Source organism: Schistocerca piceifrons, chromosome X, assembly GCF_021461385.2.
Source record: "Schistocerca piceifrons isolate TAMUIC-IGC-003096 chromosome X, iqSchPice1.1, whole genome shotgun sequence".
NCBI classification, from domain to species: domain Eukaryota; kingdom Metazoa; phylum Arthropoda; class Insecta; order Orthoptera; family Acrididae; genus Schistocerca; species Schistocerca piceifrons.
The window spans coordinates 434149796-434170467 of NC_060149.1; the positions used below are offsets into that span (position 1 = coordinate 434149796).

The following is a 20672-nucleotide window of genomic DNA, read 5'->3' on the forward strand; positions in this document are numbered from 1 at the left end:
GGCATATTTTCAACAGGGACGTATCCAGTGAACTTTCGGGTAGCATAAATTCCACACATGAAAGAACAATGTGAAGCTCTTAAAAACCGTATTACAAAACTGTTCAATACAATGTGAAGAAATTCTATAGCCCTAGGAAACCTGCACAACGACTATTGAACATATGCCGCTTTTTACTGTCGTAGAACAACCACTGGCGAGTGACGCTAGGCCTACGTTTGTATTATATTCCCAGAGATTGTTAATAATGTCTCCTACTCCACCACAGCATTAGGACAGCATTTCGTACGAAGCTGTTTGTCTTGTACAGTACGAGTATGGACCCAAAATTCTCTATAAACCCTTTCCTGGTCGTTTCGAAGACCGTAATCATGGAACTCATACAGTGAATTATCCCTTTTGCTACTATTGCAGTGTTTTATCTTCAGAAATCGCTTCCAAATAAATTGCCATACACGGAAGACTGAATTTGTTTCCGGTACTACTGATGCAGTGTGAATAGTTATTTCTGGGTTTCTGGGCGAAATGATCTGGCACGCAATCGAGTCTATAATTAATCCCAAAGATGTAAGATGGGGTTTAGTTCATACACTAAGTTTACTTCGAATGATGGTGCAGTGCGCTTTCTTTGTGGAGAGGAGTGTAAGAATGCTGATACAGAAACGGATCGATTACGAACTGTTGCCAGCGTATAGAAACTACAGTGTTATCTGAAATAGTATCATAAGCAACTGTAGTGTTTTTTCCTTCAATCAAAACTAATAGCACGAACCCACAGCGTTGCTGTAGTAATGCTATTCTAGCGTTTAAGAATTATGTCACCTCTAGTGAATCGAAGTAAGGAACAACATTGTGGAAGAATTGCGAGACTTTCACAAGGTGTTGTCAGTTAGAATGAGATTGAAATTCAAAATGAGAATTAGATTCAATCAGTAAGACTTTAGAGATACCGAGCATCGTATTCTCATTTACAGGTAAGCTTGGAAGTTGTTAAAGAGGTTAAAGCAGAACTCACAGTAATCAAGAAACTCTGGAAATAGTGCAGTTCTTTCATCCAACCAACAAATTTAAGCTTTAGATGTGCAGTTAGATGTTCAAAATATGTAACGAGTAAATGTAAACATATTCTCGTATTTATGATCTTACTTATACGGTAATAAAGGAAATGAGAGGATGAAAGCAGCTATGCTCGTAGCTTACATCCCTGCAGGAACCAGTAAAGGACCTCCACGTTTAAAGCCTGTCTCTATGCGGAATAATCATCAATAGTTTCTTCTTACAAGGTTACGTGGTGAACCTGAAAGGGATTATATTCCGACCACATTATTTCCTTCAGTACTGTCGTTTACTTTATTTCATTTTCGGCAATGCGAACCACAGACCAACCTATTCCACATGTAATCTTGATCATGTTAGGCCCACAGCTGACATTAATGTTAACGATTAATGGAAACCACCTCAGCTGTATGATTACTACTTTATTCTGCTACTGCCTATTTCGTGTCTTTGAACATCGTCAAATTGCCTTACAGTAAATGTTCACAGAATTGTACCGTAGTCACGACTTAAATGACCGTTTATGTCATGAATTCAGCATAACTCGGTGAAGATGTAGTTTAAGGCGACCTAAAGATCTTCAAAGAAATGAAATGACCAGACCAAAGATGTTCAAAGAAACGAAACCGGTCGTAACACAATAAATGTTTAATCTTACAGCTGGGGTGCTTTTCATTAATCATTAACTATTCCAGATGTTCACTTTCCTGTGTTTAACTTTTCAAAAATCTTTTCGCACTCACATTCGAGAAGCTCCCGTTAAACCCAGCTGTTATCTGTTCCTGTTTTACGATTTTCCTTGCAGCCTTACCATATTATCTTGTCCTTTTAAAGAAAATTACCTTTCTCGGTTTCTGCCTTGGTAATCCTCCTAACAAACTACTCTCCACTTCAGTAAATCGCCCATTTTAACGTTCTTAATTAAAAATATGTAAAAATTCCATCAATCGAACTTTTTAAGCACATTCTTTCAGAACTTTATGAACGTTTCTTAGGCATCTAAGGTATCTAAGCTTCAAATAAGAAATGGAGATTAGGTCTAACGCTCTTCTATGGCGATGTCTTTAAAGACGGGGCCCTTGAACCTGATGTGGTTAACTAGAGAGGTGAAGAAAAAGTAGAATCACATTAATGCTCATCATCATCAGCATCATCATCTTGTTCTTCTTCTTTTTCTGCTTCTTCTTCGGCACTACAGCCCATGACGGGCCTTCACCTCTTTATCAACAAGCCTCTATACATCTCTGTTCTCTGCTTTTCTCTTCCTTCCTCGGATGTCCATTTTGGTAAGGTCAGCCAACACAGTGTCCAGCCATCTAGCTTTTGGTCAGCCCTTCCTTCTGATGGGATACAATCTGCGTTTCATTATTCGTTTGAGAATCATGTCGTCTATCCCCCACTTCATATGTTCTACCAGCGAATTATTTGAGATTTTATGAATTTCACTATAACTTTCTCTTGTATAAGCCCTTGTATTTCAAGGTTGTACCATAGTCTCCTATTCTCTGTATCTCTCACACGTCCATATTTTTTTTTTTTTTTTTTTTTTTTTTGCAGAATCTTTTCCCAAATTTCCTTAGGTCGTTTATGCTAGTTTCTGTCATCGTCCACATTTCTGACCCATTTGTAACAACTGGTCGTACAAGGGAATATTATACCCTTAATTCATTGTATTTGTGACTGAAGACTTCTTAATACCTGTAAGATCAAGTAACTGGTTCTGTTTCCCGCTTGTATCGTTTCTCTGATACGTTGTCTGACATATTATCGTTGGTTAAGAGGACACCTAGACAGATGAAGCACATGATAGCTTTAAAATATTTATTGGAGGTCTTCAGGTTATGTGCTGTTTTTCTATCCTCACAATTCGACATTGCTTTGTATTTTGCCTTGTTTTCGTTTACAGTAAGTCCAATTTTTGTTCCTTCTGTTTCCAATATTTAGCACATTTCTTTAAGAGTGTTTACATATCTTTACACGATTGCAACATCACCTGCATATGCACTTATCTAACGGATTTCACCATTCTTGTTCCTCTCTTGTCTATTTTTTGTATCAGACTAAGCAGTGTTAAGTTAACAGGACTAACGAGAGACCATCACCCTGTTTCACTGCATCTGTTAAAGTTCTTGGTCATTTGTTATTCACTTTTACTTTTGCCTTTGTGTCCTTCACTGTTAACCTAACTAACCTTCTTAGCTTGTCACAGGTGTCCAATTCTTTTAGCACTTTGTATAATGCTGGCCTGTTAACATTATAAAAACCTGTTTCAAATCAATTGACAGGAAGTGGAGATCTCTGTCAATTTAACAAATTTTTCCAATTTTTTTCTAATAGTAAAAAAGTTGGTCAGAAGTGCTCTGTTTGGCCGGAAACCATATTGGTTTCCTCCAAGGATATTTTTCAACGTACTTTTTTATCCTTTTATTCAGCACCCCTGAAAATATCTTGTAGGTTGAATTCAATAGAAGTCATGCCTCTACAATTTTCACAACGTAAGTTTTCTCCTTTATTATATATATTGTGAAAATTATAGAGGCATGACTTCTATTGACTACAGCCTACAAGATATTTTCACAACGTAAGTTTTCTCCTTCATTATATATCTTGTGAAAATTATAGAGGCATGGCTTCTATTGAATACAGGCTACAAGATATTTTCAGGGATGATGATTATATATATGAGGCATATTATCCTGTTAATGCTTGTACCACCAATAATGAAACGTTCTCTATATTGAATACGCCTTGAGGAACATTATCCTAACCTGCGTGTAAAATTGTTCTATTTGCCTGTACCGAATACATTACGAAACACTCTCTCTATAAAACAGCTACCGAAATCCACTAAATCCAGTGTGCTGCAAGATTTCTCTCAGTTTATGCTTAAATGATCTCGCGATGAAGTGCAACTTCTGCAACATAATCGCTGGCAAGAACTGCCAAAACTTTGTGTTGGGGACAGTAATTCAACATCACAGGTTCACGTCAAGCTTTTAAGAATTCTAATACTTTGTAATGAAGTTTAGCGCATACCACTAGTTCATTTTGCCTGATTAATTCTAACACTGTACACCTAACACTTTCACACGATTTATAACCCGTGTTATACACATGAAATCAGAAGCGTCAAGGATTAACGTAGTAACTGCTACAGATGTTAGTAGTTTATGCGTTAAAACTAGTGCAAGAATTTTTATAATTTCAAAATTCGAACTCCTGATTTTTAGCAAATGAGAGCTTTTCTGACATCGGTAACTGAGAGATCAATGAAAAAAAATGTAATTGGTTGAAGTTTACTTTATGTTTCAATTAATTGTGAAAATCAATTTTCTGTGTTACGCATGTTGGTATTATGCAAATAACGGTGACATTTGTGAGTTTTTGAACCAAATAACGAGGCGAGGGCAGCATGACTGGCTTTCTTTGTAGCGAGTAGAACAGTCTGTCTCCTTCGTGAGGAAAGTCAGTAATATGTCAGAACAATAATAATCTCTTTATTCGAACTAAGAGGCAACGATTTAGACGAATATTTAATCCAATACGTAATATTTATTTATATTACTGCAGATATATCTACTGAAAGACTTGGAAGCATATCATGCTATTTAATTCTTCGATGAAAAATTTTGCCATTGATCGTATTAGAATGAAGGGTTTAATCTCAATGCTTATGACAGAGCTCTAGCTCTGCTTTACTCGCAGCGGATCACGGAGAGTGTGACGCGGCTGTTGAGCTTGCAGTAAAATTTGCGGCTGCAAGTGGCGACCGGGAGTAGGGGACTGCTGGGGTGTTGGTAGGGCGGGGGAGCTCCCCGCTGGCAACAAGTGTTAATGGGTTGCCTACGGGCAGGCGCATGCTGTGAACCGAGCGACCACCCAGCGTTTGCACAGTCTCCCATCACGACAGCAGCTTCTGCGATCGGCGTATACGGCTTAATTTCTGTTATTCTAGACCATATAAAAAATTATCTTAAATATATCACTGCTCACGTAACACAATGAGCATATCTCTAGTTTCCAGAGAATTTCTCCTGTAAGTAACAATCCCAGCATTTCTGCAAAATGGTGGTCGATTTTATCTTATATCGTCTGCGGGACGTCTTATAATAAACTCCACGTTGTCAAAGAACTGTTTCTACGACTTTTATTTATTCCTAACGATATAGGGATATTTAGACAGGTTATTTATTCATTGCAGTGATTTGAGCTGTTCTGAACTTTAATTGTATACGGTATTTCTACAACACGAGATACTCATCGTTTGTGTACCGTTGGCATCGTAAACAGTTTATCAGTGTATGTGGATCTAGCCAGTTCTCCCAAAACGGGAATAAATGCGTGTAAAATGCCATCTTCGAAGCTAAAACTGATTATCAGCAATCCAGTTGTATCTTCTACTGACGTGCATTGCCTTTTACATTTCAACAACTTCATTCCCACAGGTATCTCAATTATTTGATTATCATTGAATTTCAAACAAGTATTTGAAATACTTTCGCAATGATCTTTATTTCTGTACACAACATTGACAAATTGCAACTCTACCAGTGGTAAGTGTCCCAGATTCGCAGTTAGTGTACTTCTTATGAAAGAAATTAATAAAGAAGCGACAATAAGTGCTTCGATAGGTATAACAAAGCAGAAAAGCCTCCATCACCATCACCTTCAGAACCACAACACAGTGATTTTTAATTTCAAGTAGTTTTTTAATTCTGACTGAAAGCACAAAAATTCGCTTTGCGAAAATAGCATTTACATTTAGTAACTGTTTGTGTATGCAAATTTTTACCTGCAAACTGGTAACCGAGGAAATATGACTCCATAGCAGGTAATTGCTGCAGAACCTTAGTCAAACCTCTATAATATTTCATAAGTAAGAAAAAAATGAAAGAGATTAGGCAGCTTCTATAGCTCGTCTGATGTATTCATTTATCTTTTGCGTACCTTTGAGATAAAATTAATTTCATATATGTCATTTCTCTCAGAAATATGAAGAAATCCTGCTGTTACCACCACAGAGGTTAGGAAGATACATTTGTCACAGTTTTAGAAAATCACGTTTGCGCAAAATTACAGTAACCAAGGAATGTTACATTTTACAATTCAAGTCACAGCTATTACTTATACCTTATAACAGAGAAAAGGCAAAGAGATAGTAATAATCAGCAGTCCATCCTGTATTCATTTAGAGGCATCGTTCACTGTAAGTAGTACCAATGTATCTCGTGATCCATCCCTGTCGTAAACAATCGTGCCACTGATCTTCACAGGTCCAATACCTCATGTATTTATTTGTTGCTTTTTGTCGACTGTTTGTAAAACTTACGATGAACCCTGAACTCGTGTTCTGGAGGGGCCGAATTAAAATACTGAGTCCGCCTCCTGATTTGGGTTTTAAATCACTTCGACCAAGAAGGTCACGTCCGATTCCTATTTTGGTCTTGGTCATTCGCCACTTCCTTCTCCTTTCCTCTCCGAAATGAACCAGCGCTCCACCTCTAAGGACGTCGGCGAAGTTGTGACGTCAATCTCAGTCTTTCTCTCCTTTCTGCCTCTTCATCTATAACGATAGCAGTCCTCCAAAACTTGCGGTATGCACAGTCGCACTATAATTCATTATTTCGCGTAACCGAAAGTGATGGTGGAACGCATGTTGCTGAACTGACATTTGATAGGCACAGAAATTAATACACTGTCTGGCCAGTTTGAATCATGCTTTTTTTTTTTTTTTTTTGTTCCACCGTATGTCTTGTTGGCCGCAGTGATCAGCCCTGTTACTATTTCCCATCCCTATACAAGGATGCGAACGGTCCGTTTCACCTAATCGTGACGGAACGTGATATTCCTATCTTTTTCTTTAGGGAGGTCTTCCGACAGCAGCAATGAAATAGTGCTAAATCCAGTGTATCCTTCACTTGTTTAACCCCCTTCCCGGCTACCCCACCCCCACCATGTAGAATCGAAAGAAATCCCAAAGTTTTCGCTATACAGCTATCAGCTGAGATTCCTCGTTCCACTTGTTCTTGTATCGAAAGAAATGGTGTGATCATTAAGTCACTGAACTGACATTCGGAAGGCGCGGAAGTAAATTCACTGAGTAGCCTTGCTTATCCTCGTCAATGATGCTGAATATCTGCTCATCCGCTTCAATTTGACCAATTACTTTTTTCGTCCTTATGCAAGAAAAAGCGTGGTCCGTTTCACCCAAACGTAACACATTGTTAAATTCTATCTTCCCTTCCTTCTTAGACAGATTTCCTTCCACACTTCTTTCAGAGGAATACCATAAGACCACAGAAATGAAATAGTACCGCATTACACGTAGAGCCCTTTTGCTTGGTTCCCCGGTATCAAGTATGTCGAATGTCTCCTTTTTCACTTTGATGATGCTAATTGTTTTTTCTGCCCTTATCGAAGGGATAAGCTAATCATGACACTATGTTAAATTATATCTTCCGTACCTTCGTAGACAGATTTCTCTGCGCAGTAAGTGGTGGTGGTAAGTTCCTGTGGAGCCAAACTGCTGAGGTCATCGGTCCCTAGGCTTTCACACTATTTAATGTAACTTTAACTTAATCTAAGGACCACACACACACACCCATGCCCCATGGAGGACTGGACTCTCTGACGGGGCAGCCGCGCGAACAGTGGCAAGGCACCCGAGACCGCGCGGCTCCCTCCACACTTCTTTGACAGTAATGTCACCAGACTGGAGTAATAAATAATGTTAAATCCAGTCTAACCGTCAGTCTCAGTCTTCTTCCTGGTTCCCCAGTGCTAAGTAGATCGAGTACCTGGTTTGTCCTGTCCTTTATCTAAGAAGGTGAGTGCTCCGTCCCAGTTAATCGTGACGGAACGTTCTATCGTTCTTGCCTTCATTTTTAGATGTTCCTCCACTTTTTTTTTTTTTTTTTGACAGCAAGGTCATCCGACGGCAGAAAAGAAATTGTGGTAAATCCAGTGTAGATCCCCCATATGTAAAAATGGTGCCAAATAAAAAGAAAGTCAAAGTGTGTTCCTCGGAGACACAGCCTTTCAATCCCTACCAGGAAATACGTGAGTCTCCGTTCCCGGAACAGGAAGAGGAAATCGAAACGGGATTCCGTAGGACGGCGACGACTAAGGGCAGAGGGTGGAGGAGGGGGTAGGGGGGTGTCATGCAGACGTGGGATCTCACTACGGGAAACTATAAATTGTGCGTCGCTTGTCAACACCTTGCGCTGGCGTGTGAATTCGCAGGATGCGGTAGATTGTGGCGGCGTGGGGCGACGCGGCGATTGGCCGCGCCTGAGGTAGATTTATGTGTTTCCTGGGCGCCGGCGGGCGCGGCGCGCTGCGCACCGGCGCGCGCAGTCGCTCTCTTGCTTGAGTGGTGTGCTGGTGCTGGTGGCGCGGATACTAGCCTACCGCTCGGCGGACGCGACACTCGTCGGCAGCCGCGCAGCGCACGTGCTACACCTCGGGATACGCTCCAGGACAGCTCACGGTAACCGCTGCTGCTAATACCTCATCTCTGGATAGCAATTACTTTTGTCCTTACCTATCCCACCTCGACGCGTCAAATGGTAGTTCGTGTCTGTAACATATTTTGTGTAGGCTTCGTTGTGCGATCTCGTAGCACTCTCCGTCGTAACACTACTATCCGTAATTACTTTTATTTTCAAGTCTTTCCTTAACACACAAATGACGCTCGATGTTAGCTGTTTTGTAATTGTAGTTGAACTGTAGCTGTCGGAATTAAAAACTGTTTTAACGTTAAATAAAGGTAACTTTTCTTCTGGACGTCGTCTAGTCGTTCAGCGGAGCTTCGTGTGTTTTTATGCTGTGACTGTCGAAGGAATCTACACTCGTGACGCGAATTCTCATTTCAAACCGTAGATATCAACCATTTTGTCCACTTTCAGTAGCTCCAATTTTTTTTTCTTCTAAAAGTCGTACACAGCCACATGAGTGATATCTCTGTTTTATCTGCACCACTGGTTTGAGTCCCATATGCGTAGATTTGGTCAGTCTTCTCACTGGAGAAGCCCTCGATTTCACTAGCAGGTACTTATCTCTTAGTTTCTCTTGTTCGGTTTTTCTGCCGTATAGATAAGTATAAACGCGGTATAGATTTATTTCATTGGTATACCTAACTGTTGGCCCCAGAAACTGGAAAATGAAATATAGTGAAATGTTTCGAGCCCTTTATCAGGAAGTCTGTACTGTCAACAGAGCGCTTCCTGTATCTACTGTCTTTATACGAAATATACGATCCCTATAGGATACTCAAATACTTGCTTCTCTCACTGCCGAAGTCTTTGGTTATACAAGCAGGTACGTACTCTTAGCTTCTCTTGTTCGCTTTTTTACCGTATAAATAACTATGCATATGGTGTGAATTAATTTTGTTGGCACCCCCAAGCGTTGGCTACAGAAACTGACAAATAAAGTATAGCGAAATTTATCCAGCTCTTCCTCAGGAAGTCTTTCCTGTAGACAGAGTGCTTCCTGTAACTACTTCTTTATACAAAACATACTATCCCTAAGGGACACTCAAAACGCTTGTTGCTTGCTTCTCTTACCGCCGAAGCCATTCTTTATATAAACAGGTACATCCTCCTAGTTTCTCTTCTTCACCTTTGTGCCGTGTATATTAATTTCGCTAAGAATATAAATAAATAAAGTATAGAGAAACTCTGTAGAATCAGCAGAATCCTTCCTGTAACCACTGTTTTTACACGAAATATTCACTGCCTACAGGCCATTTAAAATGCTAATTTGTTGGTTCTCTCACTGTACACGTCTTTGGTTATACAAGCAGGTATATCCCCTTTGTTTCTCTTTTCTTTTCTTTTTTTCTTTTTTTTTTTTGATTTGGGGATGAATATAAATAAATACGGTATAGATTAATTTCATTGGAATCCCAGCGCGTTCTCTGCAGAAATTGGTAAATAATGGACAACGAAACTTATTGAGCTCTTCCTAAGGACGTCTGTGCTGTCAAGAGAGTGCTTCCTGTAGCTACCATCTCTACGGAATTATACGGTACTCTAAGGCTACTCAAAATGCTATTTTCGGAAATTTTGGTCTTATGCGTCATCCGTGTGTTGAGGATTGTGTGAGCAACAGGTAGCCAGGAGGCGTCGCTCAACAGGTGTGAGTGCTGCTGCCATACACTTTGTGTAATTCCGACGTAGGTGGCAGCGAAGGCATGGATTCGCACATCTGATCGTGTATCATTTGATTTTTTATTCGTTTTGGAACGCGGTGCACAGTGAATAATCTGTTTGGAAAATTTACACACTATATCGAAAAACTGTACTGTATAATGTTATTACACATTGGAAGGTGCACGTCCCACAGTGCATAGAGAAACATTGTAGTGGACAGACAGACGCGTGTCCTACCTAATGTGGTGCGTGTGTGTTCTGTGGATCAGACTATTGTGAGAACTCGTTGCCTGTTTCTCAATCCGTGCACGGTTAGCGAATTTCCGCTATACTGTACGTTAGGCTGCTTGCCAGTGGAGAAGTGGTAGAGTTGGAAAAAGATATTTCGGTCATTCTATTAAAGTATAGAAGTCGGTCGCTAGACTGTGGGTACGAAACGGTCGCCAAATGACCGTGACACCTTTTTAATCTCATCCGGTCTGAATAATTCATGCGAGTCGGCGGGGGACGATAATGAATGACGGTTCGCTGAAGGGCTGAGGATTTTCGCTCAATAAACGAGGAATTTAGGAGAAGGACAGTTATAGTAAGTCTGAGAAGCGTGCATAATAAGAGCCTCACATGCTCCGCTAGATCATCCAGTTCACTTGTTCTTGAATTTCTTCTTTCCACAACTGTAACTGCTAAATGAACGCATTCACATGCTGCTCCTTTAGAATAAAAAATAGTTTTCTTAATAAGTGTTCGCATAAAATTAAAGTTTAAGAGTGGCTTCACGTTGGATAAATGTCAGACTATTAATTCAAATATCCGGGGTTCGATCCTCTTTTGGTTTCTGGACCTTTTGTGGTTGCTAACGCGACTTCCGCATCCGGCAGCATTTTTCTGTATGTAAACAAATCATGTTACGCGGCGGTAATTGATATTACACGTTACACTGAAAGTAAATGAGTGAATGTGTCTATTGATAGCTCTGAGAGACACGAAACGGACCACGCCCAGTAGAGTATTGCCGTGCTCAATCAAACATCTGGCTCAGTAGCAGCTTTACTTCACCATAAACTTTCATAGAACAATCTGTACTGTAAGGGACACCCACCACAATGGTACCATGGAATGATTCCATTCAAAAGTAATCACCACACGCGTTAAGACATTTATCGCACTGAGAGACGCGTTTCGTAGAACGCGGCAGGCTGCTGATGGGTCCACAACTGTACCCACTTTTACATTGCCTCGTCCGGCTGAAACAGACGTTCACGCATGTTGTTCTTCAGGTCGCCAAAGATGTGAAAATCACACGGTGAACAATCCGAGCTGCAGTGTTTCCCAACTGAATCACGGAAGCGTAGCCATCATCCGACTGGTAGTGTGGGAGCTGACGTTGTAGTGCATCGGGATGATTCTGTCCGACAGCGTTCTCGGGCTAAAGATTTTATAGCGAGTCGTAGTTTCTGCAAAACGTCTTCATAGCGAGGCGTGCTGTTGTGGTTCATTGCTCGAGGAACTCGGCGAGCGGAGAGCCCCTGCAGTCGAAATAAGGTCCTCATGATCATACGTGGTCCCACCATTTCGAGTCCGAGGGCAAACGGCAATTCAAGCAATGGAAACATTCCATATGCTTCCCGCCAAATGAAGCCAAAGCTGTGCACACAAATTCTAGTAAGACATGTTTGGACGTTGACTTCAGTCGGACGAGGAAGTGCGCGAGTGGCTGCGGTTGTGGATCCGTCTGCCGTCGACCGCGTTCTAAGAAACTGGAATCGATGGTCTAGTCTCCCATTGAGATAAGTCTCTTAATGCGTGTGCTGATTATTTTTGAATGGAACCATTGCATAGTCCCACTGTCGCGCGTTTTCGGTTTTTATTTGACTGCCCCTCATACAGCTGACACGTTTTTTTTAGCGTAGGTTAATTATACATAATTAAATATTAAAAAGCTTTTGAACTACTCATGAGCCAACTAGCCGTCGTTGAATTAAATAATAAGTGCGTTATTTTCACAAATGTAGTTTTCTTATAGCTAGTTTAAGGAGTCTTTACTCCTGCCAACGGATGATAAAAAGTTTCAAAGTTATATACACTTCCGCATCCGTTAATTTTTTTATTACAACACTTCTGTAAGATCTTGGTTTCAAAATTACACATAAATTTTGTAGGAGCTGAATTTACGGGTTGACAAAATGGCAAAACTTTTTAATGTTATATATCGCGATAACCAGTATAGGCTTTAGAAAGCCCGTGTTTCTTTGGTATATACTCGTCACGTATCTGGTGTTTCCAGTAGCTGTTGACTCACAGGCATGTTAATTTTATAACCATAGTCAGGAAATGGTAATGAAATTTGTTCACAACTTTCTTAGATGTAGTGGATGTGATGTGCGAATACCTACCTATGTGAACTGACTGAAGCTGCCTTCATTTTGTGTGGTGCATAAACTACTCCCCAATTATTAAATTATAATAAAAGAAGTTAGTTGGACGCATGTCAAATCTCTGTCCGTGAATGAAAGACCTGCACTCTAGACTGACGCACTAGTGACTAAATAACCGCTGCCGTGTGATACACGACCTCGTGTCTCTTCGTCCGCGTCCGGCAATAACAGAGCTGTCCGCTGCGAAGTTTCATCTCAACTCACAACAGTGGTTGTATTTTATTTTCAGACCAGCTGGATGAAAAGTACGTACAAGCTACAATTTTAATCTCTCGGCAATCTCTGTTTCATTCTGGCTGGTGGTGATGAAACGTTGAGATGAAGGAAAGATTTCGGTATTCCAGTTGTATTTCATAGTAACCGCATAATTATGACTGGAAAAGAATACGCATTCGCTCAGATTACGAGCCAGAGGAAAATAACGGAGCATTTCGTGCGACATGCAAAAACTTTGTTTCGTCTTCTCTAAACCAGGACTCAAGATTTCCATTACGCAAATCTAATTTCTTCCAAAAGAGTTGTATTTCTATGTGCTTAATATCCTTCAGTACGTCGTATAAGTACTTTGTAGTATCGTGTGTAGGAGTACATTCATTCCACCTGAGACGCGTCTTTTAATTTTCTCTGCCCATAAGATATTAAATCAACGTCAAAATGAAACTGGATCTGTACGTAAATAGTAATGAAAATATCAATAGCCAGGTCTCAACATTTTATTTTGTTTTGAATGATATATGAGTTCACTGTGCCACTAAGTGATTTATGTACCTTAAATTCGTGTTTTCGAAAATTTATCAAAGTGATCTCTCAACTGAATCAATCATTATCTACGTCCGAAAGTTTTCACAGTACATACGATGTATTAGGTGAATATTCTCACTTTTATATCTCTGCTTGGCCGAACATGGTGTTGCAATGGTTGAGACACTCGGTTCGTATTTGATGGAAGCGCAGTTCAAAGCTCATTCTATTATTCGTTTAATGTACTCTGTGGTTTCCGTAATCACTTAAGGACAGTGTCTCTAAGACATTTTTCGACAGAACTAATGCTTCAACATCGATGAGACTTTTAATTCCAACCTTCCTTCGTTTGATGCCTCTTCCAGGACGAAATGTTGATATTTTGCCAAGGGCATCTCATTCACGTCTTCTATAATCCACTGTTGTCATAAGTCGGCCTTACATGGTTCCTTATCATACTTACATTTAGCAGCTTTCTTTTATATTTAATTAAGTATTTCGGAAAAGAAAGCTCTCAAAGAGATAGTTATGTACAATATATGCCTTAGGACTTTTACTAGTCATCTTCCACCGGTAAGGTATACCGTTACGCCACTCACCACCCTCCAGTATAAGAAGTGAAACGTTTTTACTTTTGGGATGTATCATTAAAGAAATATTATTTGTAACATTTTGGACTGGTAACGTTAAGTTTAATAGGAATACATAAAGCAGCAATAGATCTAAGAGGTCATGAACCTCCGGAGTTCCATAATAAGCGAAATGTCTGCGGGACGGTAGCCCCATGGCCGTTGAAGGCTTGCCACTACTCCGTAGTTTCAACCTATAATTGTTGTACTGTTGAGAATCTCTCCCCTGGGAGTTGACAGCACGTTTCCATGTAGCTCTGGAGCATCTGAGCGAATGACGCACTCACCGAACACGTAAATTTACAAGTTTATAAATAGAATATACGTGGGATAAAATGAAAACCACGACTTACATCGCTCGGACGCGTACAGCAAATAGCGTGCTACGGCTGGCGGCCAGCCAAGATGTATTTGGACCACAGATATGAATGAAGCCGTACCGGCGCGTCTTACGTGCTTCTCTACTTGGCGTCTAGCCTTACATTTTTTTTATATTAGTAAGACACTTAAGTATCAGAACGTGAAACAGAATTACTCCCTAACTACATCTATAACCCATAAGCTACCTTAAGGTTTGTGTCAGACGGTACTTCTGATACCATTCTCTGAGGCCCCCTTCCCTGTTCATTAGCGAATGGAACTTGTAAAGCATGACTGTCGTCAGACCTCCTTAGCAAGTCTAGTTCCTCCGCTTTTCTCGTTGTGGTCATTCCGCGAGACGTATCAGATGTAGGTAACACCCTCATCCAGGAAAGCATGATCTCGGAAATTCAACAGTAAACCTGTCCATCATTCACAACGCCTCTTTTGTAGCGTCCGCAACTGGAGTTTGCTGAGCTTCTCAATAGCGCTTTCGAGCCAACTAAACGATTCCATGACGAAAAGTGTTGCTCTTCTTTGGATCTACTTTATCTCTCCTATTAATCCCACGTGTTATGGGTCACCGGCTGATGAATTACATTTATTTAAGACTCTCCCAACGAATTTCAGCCTTGTATCTGCCTTACCTACAAATTAGTTTTATGTGGCCATTCCAACTTTAGGTCGCCCCGGACGGTTACTCCTCGGTACTTTACAGCAGTTACCGTTTCCAGCAATTTGGCGCCAATAGCGTAATCGAGCATCAGCTGTATGACGACGATTGATTTACAATTCAGATATAGCTGATGACATATTCGGCGTGCGACTTGAGTATCGTGGGATTAACGAATTAGCATTGCATACAAAGTTCCTCAGATATCACGGTTGTAACGCGTCCTGTTATAGTGCTGTCTAAGCCCGTTTACACAGCTCAGTTTCCCTGACTGCAGGCTTGTGCATGCCATTAAGCTCGTACGTCAGCTGCACGCCGAACCCGTGTGTAGAGTACCTGCCTGTGCTATATAATATGCCGTGTGAAATATGGCCCCCAATGTTTTTGAAATTTTAAAATGTGTTATGGACACGAACTTCCTAATTGTAAAGTAAGCCAACGGTGCTCTCTACAGAAATTCGAGCTTAAAACTCTGTGTATATTTTGCAAGAGATGAAATTTACAGGTAAGCACAGTGGTGTATAGAACATCAGACACCCGATTTGTTATAGCATGCTTGCGTGTGAGCCTTCGTGTCGAGAAATATGTGAAAATCACCCTACAAAAGTGAAGCACCAGACGCTCTTCCAAACTGAGGTGTGTGGAGCTGGTCGGTACTGTGCGTCCGTCCTGGCACGTTCGCGTAACTCTAGCCCTGAATTGTGTTTCAGAAATAACGGCGAATACATTCTCGTATGCTGGATGAATTGCTTCCGACTCATGGCAGGCCGTTGAATTGGCTGACATTAAGATTGCACGCTTAACATTAAATAAATTGGTAGTCATGCATCTGTGTTGCAATGCCACAAATTCTAATGCACACGCAGAAATGAGGATTTATGCACAATATTGTCCTCGGTTTGATGCATCTACTCGAAATAGTAATTTCTGAGAACATTTCTCGTGGAGAAACAGCGGTGTGGCTAAAAGTGCTTCAAAATTAATTAAAAAACAGTCTCGACGACAAAAAAATTCGGTGTTAATCGGTGTCGGTCAGTGTTGACCATCCTCGGACCCTCATACCATGATGGTAGGGCGTGGCGGTGTTGTTGTTAATGAAAGCCCTCATTGCACCTTCCAATGTTGCGAAAGACAAAATTTCAAGGCGAATTTGTGGGCTGGTGTCTTAGGATAGTACATCATGGAATTCTGTGTTATTCCACCGAATCTAAGTGACGTGAATTTAGTTGATTTTAGTAAATGCTACCGCATTTAGTCGAAGTTGTTGTTGAAACTGGGGCGAACGTCTGCATATAGTGCTATGTCATTAGATTCAACTGTAATTGTGCGAAACAACATTCGTCAGACGTAGGTGTATGTAGCGTTACGGTCCATTTCGTGGCCTGAAAAGAGCACAACTCTAAACTCCTCGTTTTTTCTGTATTTATAACACCCTCGTCGTATCCTAAACGGATCACAGCACTCGTATTGCTGTCTCTACCCTTGTAATTCAGACGAACTATGGCGTTTTATCACGCCTGGGTGAAGCTGTGCCAAAGCGGTGAGACACTGCATTGGGGCAAGCGTGCTGAACATCGAGCATGTATTGTGACACGTGACATTCTTATACGCTTTTGCTGTCGTCACATATAGAAACTTTCCTTTGTGACATTTATTTGTCTATCATGTTTGTTTGTTAAGCATAGGCTGATGTCAATAACATGGAACGTTTTAAGCTGGGGCGTGTGGCGTGGAGGTTTTTGCAATTTCTTGCCTTGTTAACAAATCTTAGAACTTTTCTGTGTTTATAAGACAAAACAAACACTTATTTATAAGGAGTGCTGAAATGAAAAGGTACGAAATGTCGTTACAACCTAACCGGTTGAAATTTACATGTGCCTCTTTGGGGTAACGTAGTGAGTCATCTAGGGACGTGAATATAGTGTCTTCACTGTCCCCTAAAATATTCAGAGCTGTGCCCTCAGCAGGCAACTTGATTCTCACCGTCTTTTTCGACGTCCGAAGTCCTGTAGTCATCGAATTCCTCGACCACGGCAAATTCATTATCAGTAACGCATACGGTGATATACTATGTAGCCTAGCAAGTCTATCAAGAGCAAATGGCCTGTCCTGTTCACGGAGGGGGTGATTGTACTCCACGATAACGCACGTACACACGTCTCCAAGGTTACACGAAGTGTTATGGCCAAGTTCCAGTCGGAGCGGCTTGAGCATCCGCCCTACAACCCGGACATGTCGCCCTGCGACTTCCATGTGTTTGGTCCGCTAGAAAAAACATCTCAAAGAGAAGCCTCTCAACTCGGACGACGAACTGCAGGACCCTGTGCAGTACTGTATCCTTTCACAGCCGTCGGAATTTGGGAGACAGGCAATCCTTCGGCTCGTGAAACAGTGGGGTAGTTATCGTTTCTGGCCAAATGTGCCCTCCGAAGAATCTCGCTGCAACCGACCATTTGAGGGATTAAATAGGAACGCACGCCAAGGCTCTACTAGCTCAGATGGCACGTATGTGTGTGCAGGGAAGAGTATTGTAGCTAGAGGCTAGTGCACCTACGAACCCATAATGTTTCTTGGTCGATACTTGAATCTAGTGGCTGATTTTTAAATCTCATGAAGAAATGCACACCAGAGAGTGCCATAAACACTTTCTGCAATTTTTTGTTATTGTTAGGGATGAGGTTTCTTTGTGTAGCATTTGTAAATATTTCCAGTTGTACACATTTAAGTGCTGTTTGTAATATACAGTTAATTCATCAGTTACAGAATTTTATGGCAAGTAAAATCGTATATATTTTTGAAACTAGTTATATAACCCGTGGACGGTAAAGCCGTACTTGGTCAGTCGTGTACCATCTTGTACATCGGAACGGAAGGAACTCTTTCTCCAGGATAAGTGGGATATTCGCAAATTAATCGATTTTCACTAATCTGTTAACAATTTACCTGTCCTGAAGATGAAAATTTGCGATAGATTCCAATAGCTTCGATTTCAAAATGTTTTAAACTTGTAACTGGTTTTTGATGATAATTCTGCTTAATTTGATTTCTCTTGACGATTATTGGTCCTTAGTGGAATAATAATGTAAGAGTATTAAATACAGCAATGACAAGATTTTCTCGATTAAAGCGCTTTTAAATTTCAATAGACTATTTGCTTCTAGGTACATGGTCATGTTGTACGTTGGAACAATTTTTTTTTTATTTTTCTGTAGTAATTTCCCAGAGACATTTTTGTCATTTCAGAAAAATACTGCAGCACAAAACAGAGAATGGCATCATTTAAAAATGGAATAACAAAATGTATTAAATTTCTGTTATAAAGAAGTGAAAATTTGGAAAGTGTCACAAAGCACAACACTCATCCTTGCTGTATATTCTGCAAAGCGGTCTCCAGATGTCTCGCCAACTGATGGACAACAAACATTCAGTATAAAACGGCTTGTCTCGGAGTCCTGTGTATACTTGTAAATGCCCTTCGTTTACTCCCTGTAGAAAAAGAATATACACAGTTTGGTTGTAGGTCATAGGATGACATTGAATATTGATCGCCGGCTGCTGAGACCTATAGAGTGAATTTACAGTCCTGGAAGGAATGGGTTTCTGACGATACCCATTCAAATCGGGAGCTATCTGACTTACGGTGTACGCAGATCGTCCCGTATGGCGCTGCTGACGCAACATTTGCGGTCGTCAAACATTTGTGGTCCGTCATTGCGGCGATTTACTCATGTGGAAACATCGTCTCGGCGGTGTTGAAAATCAACTCTAAGACGTCGATGACCTCGTAAACCCGAAGTCTTGTGTAATCACCGATATGTTATGACCCGTAAGCCTTGCACCGATTATCATCCCACGTTCGAAGTTGGATAACTCCCGGCGTACTGCCATGTTCATTTCACACATTTCTGTTACACAGAGATACCGCGTTTACACAGCGCCACTCGTCGCATCTAGCTGCATCATTCGGCACATTGTCAAGTAGCACCACCCATCTCCCGATACTTTTGACGAGTCATTTTATTAAATTACCTCATTGAGGTGTTAGTCTAGGAGATGAGGCATTTGAAAGACTAGTTAATGAGATATTAGGAAGTACTGTAACTGCATTTTCTGTCGGTCCTTGGCAGAACATGATAATAGAATCGAAAATGAAAAATTGTTCCTGATGCTCTGCAAAATTATATTCATTTGGTCATGAAGCGGCTTTCGGCTTCTCAGGCCATCTTTAGGTGACAACTGAAAGTCGCAGATACAGATAAATATGATGTGCGACTTAGTATTCATTTAGAAGATACAAAAATTACAGTGTTATCATAGGAAAACATTAATTTTTCACATAGGAATAATCTCTGAGCAAAAAGCCGGAGATCATCAAACACATGACACAGCCTGCCAGCCTATCAATAAAAGTTTCCATTTTCCCCTTTGTTAAATTAAGTTTTCATTACAAATACTAGATTCAAACTGTAAAGGCATCTTATTCCTCATCTGTTGTTAGGCATACCCCCATCGAAAAACTTTGTTTACCCCTCTTTTAGTTAATGTTGTTATTACTGTGTGACAAAAACAAAAGTAAAAAGTAAGGTTTTCCTATGAAACACTGTCATTTTTTATCTTCTGTATAAATAATATCAGTGTAACTTGCACATCGTGTTTATTTTGTTTGCAACATTCAGTTGCACCTGAAGATAGCCTCAGAAGCCGAAATCCGGTTCGTGGCCAAACAAATATATTTTTGCAGAATGTCAGGATGCTTTCCTCCATTTTAATATTGTTATAAAGTATGCTCAGCTATCAGTCCCAGAAAATATTTAAGCCACGACTATCTAGACCTAGAACATAGCATAAAACTTGATTTGATATATTCACTACATGTTTCGGCATTTATATCTCAGAGTAGCACTTGCAACCTACATCCTCAATTATTTGCTGGATGTATTAAAATCTCTGTCATCCTCTACAGCTTTTACCCTCTACAGCTCCCTCTAGTACCGTGGAAGTCATTCCATCATGTCTTAACAGATGTCCTATCATCCTGTCCCTTCTCCTTGTCAGTGTTTTCCACATACTCCTTTCCTCTCCGATTCTGCGCAGAACCTCCTCATTCCTTACCTTACCAGTCCACCTAATTTTCAACATTCGTCTGTAGCACCACATCTCAAATGTTTCGTTTTCTTCTGTTCCTGTTCTCCCACAGTCCATGTTCCACTACCATACAATGCTGTGCTCCACGTGGCTACAGTTCCACAAACACTTCATTTCTTCGTAAAATGGATGGACTTAATAGCTTCAATTTGAAAGCAATTCCGTTGGTAATTGTATGCCATCAGATTTGGTAGGTGGTAAAATTATTTGCCAGATGCTAATTGTCCCGCACAGCAATATCCCGTTCCCAGTTAAACACAGAAGGTTGCAAGCGAATGGCATTCGAACCCAATAGATGAATATCAATCAATTTGTGTTCGTGTATCCATTAGTCAAACGACAGAATAATGTGTAAATGAAGTGACCCTAGCTTTCGAAGGAGAGAAAAGAGGGAGGCTAGGGTTAGCTTCCCATTGACGACAACCTGGAGAACTCATACAGCTCGTAATCAAAAACTGAAGGTCTTGCAGTGTATCTT

At 40.6% G+C, this 20672-nt stretch overlaps 1 protein-coding gene across 2 annotated transcripts in view; it reads left to right on the top strand.

The window, feature by feature from the left end:
* LOC124721771 (sodium- and chloride-dependent GABA transporter 1) overlaps nt 1–20672 on the top strand; it is a 399373-nt gene that overhangs the window by 3050 nt on the left and 375651 nt on the right. The window contains exon 1 of one of the 2 annotated variants that reach the window (XM_047246881.1): nt 8430–8545. The exons of the other annotated variant lie outside the window; for it this stretch is intronic. The gene's annotated coding sequence lies outside the window, so the exon portion shown is untranslated. Of the gene's footprint in view, nt 1–8429; nt 8546–20672 lie in introns of those variants that run through there. 2 annotated transcript variants of the gene reach the window in all.